The sequence below is a fragment of the Oenanthe melanoleuca genome, chromosome 1, assembly GCF_029582105.1.
Source record: "Oenanthe melanoleuca isolate GR-GAL-2019-014 chromosome 1, OMel1.0, whole genome shotgun sequence".
NCBI lineage: Eukaryota > Metazoa > Chordata > Aves > Passeriformes > Muscicapidae > Oenanthe > Oenanthe melanoleuca.
The window spans coordinates 19,023,201-19,029,878 of record NC_079333.1 but is presented as its reverse complement, the minus strand read 5'-3'; the positions used below and the strand labels follow the sequence as shown (position 1 = coordinate 19,029,878).

General features: G+C 44.6%; 1 protein-coding gene across 2 annotated transcripts in view; it reads left to right on the top strand.

The window, feature by feature from the left end:
- The first annotated feature begins 254 nt into the window (after positions 1–254).
- The window catches only part of ZPLD1 (zona pellucida like domain containing 1), a 95,685-nt gene continuing 89,261 nt past the window's right edge, over positions 255–6,678 (top strand). Inside the window, exon 1 of one of the 2 annotated variants that reach the window (XM_056502786.1) lies at positions 255–288. The gene's annotated coding sequence lies outside the window, so the exon portion shown is untranslated. The other variant, XM_056502764.1, reaches the window with a different exon arrangement.

The window sequence follows — 6,678 nt, the reverse complement described above, 5'->3', positions numbered from 1 at the left end:
AGAGATGGAGGAAGGCAGAGATGATAATTAATCATGGACTGGAAAGCTTGCGTGCTGTTTGAATTATAATAGTATGTGTCAAGAAACAGGCTGATTTTTGGTCATACTCCATTGGAGCTGGATTCAATGCCCACTGCACTTGGCTTTGTTGATTCCAGCAACACAGGATACAGCTTGTGGAGGCTGACCCACCTCCAGCTCTGAAAAAATAGCCCTATCTTTAATGCCATGAGATTTTTCTGCAAGGCTGAGTATTTCCTATTTTTCCAGTGTAACTCCCCTTAGCTGGTAAGTCACCAGCACTTCTTTAAACAAACTGGGGGAATGATGTCAAGTGGCCCATCTGGGCTTCACTGGAGGGAAAGGCAGCAGTAGGGCTGAGGAAATTAGAAGAGACTGTGGATAGTTACATCAGTGTGCTGCAGGAGGGAGAATCACCTGTGAAGAGTTAAGTGGGCTCTGAGGCCCCTCTTTTTGGGCTATAAAAGGCCTGGAAATGCATTGGCCTGTTTTAATTTTCTCATCTAGAGGGGTGGAACAGAGACAAAAAGATTTTATGGGACCAGTGCTGCTGTGGCCAAGAGAGTATGTCGATTCTCTTGTTGGCTAAGAGAGCTGGCAGTGACAAAAACCTAACCCAAAAGGTATGATTATTCCTCATTTCTGTATGCTTTCTCTAGGCAGCAAGTGCCTTTTCTTGTGCTGGTGTTTTGCAAAATTTTAATGAGGCTTTATTTACTTTTTTCTGGTTTTTTGTGAATTGTTTGACTCAGCTATAGCTTCTTTCATGCCCTTGCTTTCTCTAATCCATCCACAAAGAGGTAAATAATTTCTATCAATGTGACTTGTAAAGGAATATTTGTTAATTAATTCAAGCTCTATTATTTGCCTGTGCTCATTGAACTGGTAGTAGCTATGGCCAGACATAATGGCCCTCCTTATGCAATTATGGTTTTATTTCCTTCTGACAAAAACAACCCAGTTTAATAAGTGTTTGAGCCTGGGCCTTGGTTTTGTTATAAAAGAGGAGCACTCTAAACATGCCTTAGTTAGTACTTGGTGAGAGCCTAGGGAAGACAAAGCATTTTTGTAGCTGTGACTTTGGATAGTGAGTTGAGCTAGTCAGCCTGTTAATTCAGGACAGTAGCATGAATGGCCTCAAAACCAATTTGATTTTGACTTGTTAGGTCCACAGATCTGCAAATAAGTCTTTCACACCAAATACAGGTGTGAAATAACTTTTTTGTGTGTGCAGCTTGGCTGCAGTTACAAGGAAGTTCTGTCCTTCTAAGTGTGAGCAGAATGGAATTGATTTGGCTTGCCTTTACCCCATCTCTTATCGAATGCATGCAGGACTTGCCATAGGTGGCTTAAGAGAACATTTTTTCGGTGCCTGTGCTCCCAAAGGTGGCTGTTCCTTCCATTTCCCAAGTGCTCTTCCTCCCTTCTTCAGTGTAATCTCTCCTGCTGCTGTTTGCTTGCCTAAGGCTGTCATTATCCTAGGAACATGATCTCAGCCTGAAACCCAAACCGAGGTGTAAACAAAGCAGCAAGTGGCAGAGCTGTTGGTTTGGGGTTGTTTTGTTTTTTTCCTTAGCCTGTGCTGCCTCTGGAGAAGCCACCCTTGTGCTTAGCATCTTGTTTCAATTGCTGAGGCGTTCCCGAAGGGTTGCCCTGCACTCGTTCGTGGCGTGCTGCTGCTAATCACCTCCGTTTGCTGCTGACACCTCCTCGGCTGTTCATCCGAGATCTGGAGATGGGGCGGGAGGAGGGATGGACGGCGGTGCGACCAGGCAGGGCGATGAGGCAAGGCTGGGAAAGAGGGGCAGGGGGTGTTTAATGACTGCACTTCTCCTGTTCCAGCCGCTCCGGGGAGTGCCACGGCTGTGGGCAGGGAGCACTCGTGTGTCTCTGGCCAGCCGTGGGGACAGGGAGCGAGGCTGTGCCCGCTCCGCACGGCGCTGGCAGCGCGGGCGCGGCGTCCCGGAGCCCCCGGTCCCTTTTGTCCCCGTCTCCTCCTGACGGAGCCCAGGCTGGTCACGCCGCCCCAGAGCGATGCTCGGAGGCTGCGGGGCGCTCAGGAGCCGCTCGGGAGCGGGGCGAGCCCGCGGCGATGAAACGCGGCTGGGTGCGCACCGCCCGTGCGCGCCCCGCTGGCCAACACCCCAGCCTGGGGCTGGTCAAACCTCCGCTTTCACTTCGACTTCTTGAATAAAAGAAGCTAAAGACATGCACCACTTTCTGGGCCTCTAAATAAGATAATGCTGTGCTGCTGGGGTATCATCAAAAATTAGCCATGGGATTTTAGGTCTTCCTATTACTCCAGTTGGAATTCCCTTCTCAGATCAGCTACAACTCGTAAGATACCTTAAGAAGAGCAGCAAAATCATTAGCTTGGGCCAAAACTTTAAACTAGGCTGTCCAAGAGGATATGAAGGTTTGAAAGACAGCTATAATGTGGCTCCTACTGTGGTCTTCTAGGCAGCACAGAAATGCAAACAACATATGTATGAAGCTCTGTTGAAAAAGCAAGTGCAATTCATGTGCTGTGCTCATGTTTCTGGTGAGATCTTCCATAATTATTTCAATGTTAGCCTAATCAGTTACTAAGCTTACAGAGTGGGAACATGAAATGCTACTGGGAATATTCTTTGTTTTACAACTGGCTGATCAGTGATTAAAATCAAGTGAAGGCTGGGGTTTCAAAATCTGAAGCACATTTTACAGCTGGAAATGTTTTCATTCATTGCTTCCAACTTGCATGCTTGTCTTCTATATCCTGGAATAATGTTTTCTTGCCTCAGTCAACACCATCATTGAAGTAATGATGTTAAAATTAGTCATAATCCAGTAACTCATAGCATGGGATGTTTTGTCAGCACAGAACATTGTATGTTTTAGATTGTAGGGTTGGAGTCCACTCACACACTGTTTTTAATTTTTAAAAATGAATAGCACAAGTTGGGATGCTTTTTAAACTAACAAAAATAGAGAAAGCAAATATGATTATTTTCAGGGTTCCAGCTCAAGGGGGCAAAGGTCAAAGACCTGCAATGGATTGAAGTTATTAATTAACAACTACTTACTGGATTTTTCCTAATTTATGACTTCATGTATTATAACTCTTTCGGTAAAACATCATAAACATGCCCAGTGAGTAATCATACAGTATGAATTGACAAAAAAAAAAAGTTTAGAGCACAGCAGCTGCAAATTGACTGGAGCAGGTCAGACTTTATTCAACAGAGCACTTTGTTGAAAGAATGACTTCTCAGTTGTTTTAGTAAAAGAGAGGAATCCCCCTGGGAGCTGGAGAGGAGTTGGCTCTGCCACACCTGGAGCAGGGCATGGCTGCAGTGCTGGGGGCTGAAGAGCAGCCCCACAACTGGGCCAGAAATCAGCTGCATCCTTATTAGGGACAATTTGTGCTCCCTCTGTGACTGAACTCCAGGTATGGGTGAGGGCTCTGGTGCCACTGCTATGCTGAACTGATTAGGACACACTCTGGAGGGCCAAGGAATTGCTGGGCAAAGTGGAGACCCTTCCCCAAGAGGCTTGTGATGATGGGCATTTGTCTGTGCTTTTATTTAAACAGGGCTGTGCAATTTGGACAGAATATTAAGCCTCAAAATGACTTGGAGAGCATCTGCTTCCCCACTAGTCTGCAGAATTTAATATTTTAACCACCCTTTATAACCAGAGCATCATGAATGTTTGTATCCCTTCTAGCAGGAGAGGAAATGGAGAAGGGAGAGAGGCAAGTGAGTGTGGAGTCAGAAAGGTAAAGACCAAAGAGTTTGAGGTTTTTTTCTCTCCCTGGCAGCTGGAGAACTCTGTGTGTGGAGGGGAACCCACAGTCTATCTTATTCTGTTTTAGCCATATTTCAATAACAAATGTAATTTTAGCGTGAGAGGCTGAAACATGGTTGGAAATCATGGGTAATTAGACAGTGGTCATTTTACCTGTGGGAGGTTTGGTTTCAGACAGAATCCCCAAGGGATCAGGATCCTGCAGGAGGTGGATCTCCACATCTGCCTGATTGCATCTCTGCCTCCCATCATCATGGCTATTTGCAGTCACTAATAACCTCATAACTTGCCTGTAAGGCATTGTCTTTGCCTTATGGATTAGAAGCTGAAGTGCTGTACAGACAAATGACTTGCCCAAGGTCATGCAGGAAATCTCTGGGTGAGCCAAGAACTCCAGAACCATTATTTGTGAATCATGACTTTTAACAACTCTGCACCAGCTTTGGCTTGGTTGAGGCTGGGTCCCTGCATAGAAGGAAAGAGCAGAAAAAAACCCCAAAAAAGCACAAAACACCAAACCCCATGTTCACATTCCTTAGTGAGAAACAGTGTCTTTAACTCAAGTTTTTCTCCTCTGCTCTGACCCTCTGTATTTCCCCAGCTGTCAGTCACTCTGAAGAGCCTTTCCCAGCGTGTTTGTGGCCAGTGAGTGAACCCTCAGGGTCACAAAGCCTTTTTGCCTGCTGCCTCTTGGATTTTTCTTTGTTTTCTTTTCCTTTAGGTGGTGTTGGAGGGCAGGCAAGGGAGGGACCTCGGAGGCAGGCAGCCAAGGGTGTGAGCAGTGCCAGGTTAAGTAATGGCTTTGCTGACATGGATTCTCGTAACTGCTGCCTATTCCTGCTCTTCCAGGAACAGCCCATCAGGCAGCAGGTTTTGAAAGTCTAATCAGCCCAGACCAATAATCTGTTGACCCATACAGGGCTGCAGGAGAAACCCTGTGCCTATGTGTGTGTTTTCTGAAGGAACTTATTAATTAAATGCAATAATATTTAATTATCTTGGTAATTGGTGGCTGGGAGCTACAGGAGTCAGATGAAGCACATGTGGGAGGTTGGTGTGGTCACAGTGCAGGAGGGAGAGCTCAGGGGGGAGGCAGGGAGCTGATCCCAGGGGCAGGATGCTGGTGATCCCTGGTGAGCAGTGCCTCACTCTGCTCACATCTGCTTAGTGAAGGGTGTGATTCCATCACTTTTTTTTGTCTACCTTCTTTTTTATTTATTCCAGGTCTCTTGGAGATATCCTGCAGGGGTGGAGTTGCAGGCATTTTGAAATGTCCAAGCAAATCCTCTGTGCTGGTTTGAGCTTTAAAGCCATCTGAACAGCCTGGATACACCACTTTGGTGTCCACAGGATTGGAAACTTTATCTTATTTTCAGTAATTGCTTAAAATGGGATGCTCTACTGAATTTTCTTCATTAAGCACAGTCTAACTCTTTAACTGGCTGATGAAGCAAACCCTTGTACCTCATTCCTTCGTTTTTTCCTGCCCACTTGGAGTGCATGAATTTATCCTTGCCTCCTCCTTGTCACAATGTCAGAGAAGCAGCTCAAAACCTAGTGCTCTGAAGGTGACTGTTAAAAAACCAGCTTGATGGACATACTGAAGTTTAGATATATTTTGTAGTCTTCTACCAAAAAAAGACAGGTTCTGAATGCTAGAATATCATTATGGAAATATTTTGGAGGAAACTAAATTTTTTTATGAACTTTTAAAAAATTATTATATTTGTTGTGATTTGTAGTGGAATATATGTGATAGAGTTGCAAATGTTTTCCCTGACTGGGATTCTTTCATGAGCTTTAGCACTGAGCAAGTCTGTGCACTTTTTAATGTTATTGCTTGGTTTTAGGAAATTTGTGCTTTCAGCATTTTGGCCATTAAACATGGCTATTTCCATCAGGGTGATGTGAAGAGCAGTTTGTTTGTGGAGTGCTCTTGTCTCGAGCTTTGCTGGTATGTGGGTGTTTGCACAGAGTCACAAGTGGGGCTGGAAGGAACTGGGAGGCAGAGGTGGAGATGCTCAGAGAGACTCAGAGCCCCTTGCTGAGCTGGGGCAGACCTCAGCTGCTGTGACACAGGAAGAGAAGGTTTCACCTGGGCCTTTTGTGGTGACAAAAAGGAGCCCTGCACTTTACTGCTTTACTGGAGACAATACTTCACCATGTGGGGAGTGTCTCTGATGACACCACAATTTGAAACATCTGTTTTGCCTTTGAGGGATGCATGCATGTCCATTCCTCCTTGGTGTGAGAGGGTGTGCAAGCTTGCCAGAATCCAGCCTTCTACAGACACCAAACAGTTGCTGTGCAGCACTTGAGGAGACTATCACAAGTCTTAATTTTTGCAGGCTGATTTCAACCAACTCATACCCCAAAACCAGCAAGAATAGATTGCTGTTTCTTAGAATTTTTATGTAATCAATTAAAAAAAAAACCAAACCTCTGAACACCTGCTGTAATGAAGATTTTGATATAGCTCAGATAATGTGAAGGGTATATACTTGTGACAATAGGAATGAGTTATACTTTAAACACCTGAAAGCTGAAATTTGCTTTTGATGTAGTTTGTAGAAGGAGCTCCACTCACTGGTAGAGCAAATTTCTAGGCTGTTATTTATGATGACTCAATCCTGAACTAAAAAATGTCAGTTGGAGCAACTACACCAAAAGCAAATGTGACTATCCTACTGAGAAATTCTGTATTCAGTGCAGAATGACTTGTTTCATTACTTATTAAAATCAAAAATATTTAATGGTTTACTAATCTCATGCATAGAAGCTAGTGTATATATTGGTTTAGAGACAGTGTATTTGTGGATGTGAAAGGAGCAGCACTGGAAGGTCTTTGAAAGAATTTGCTGTTTGGCT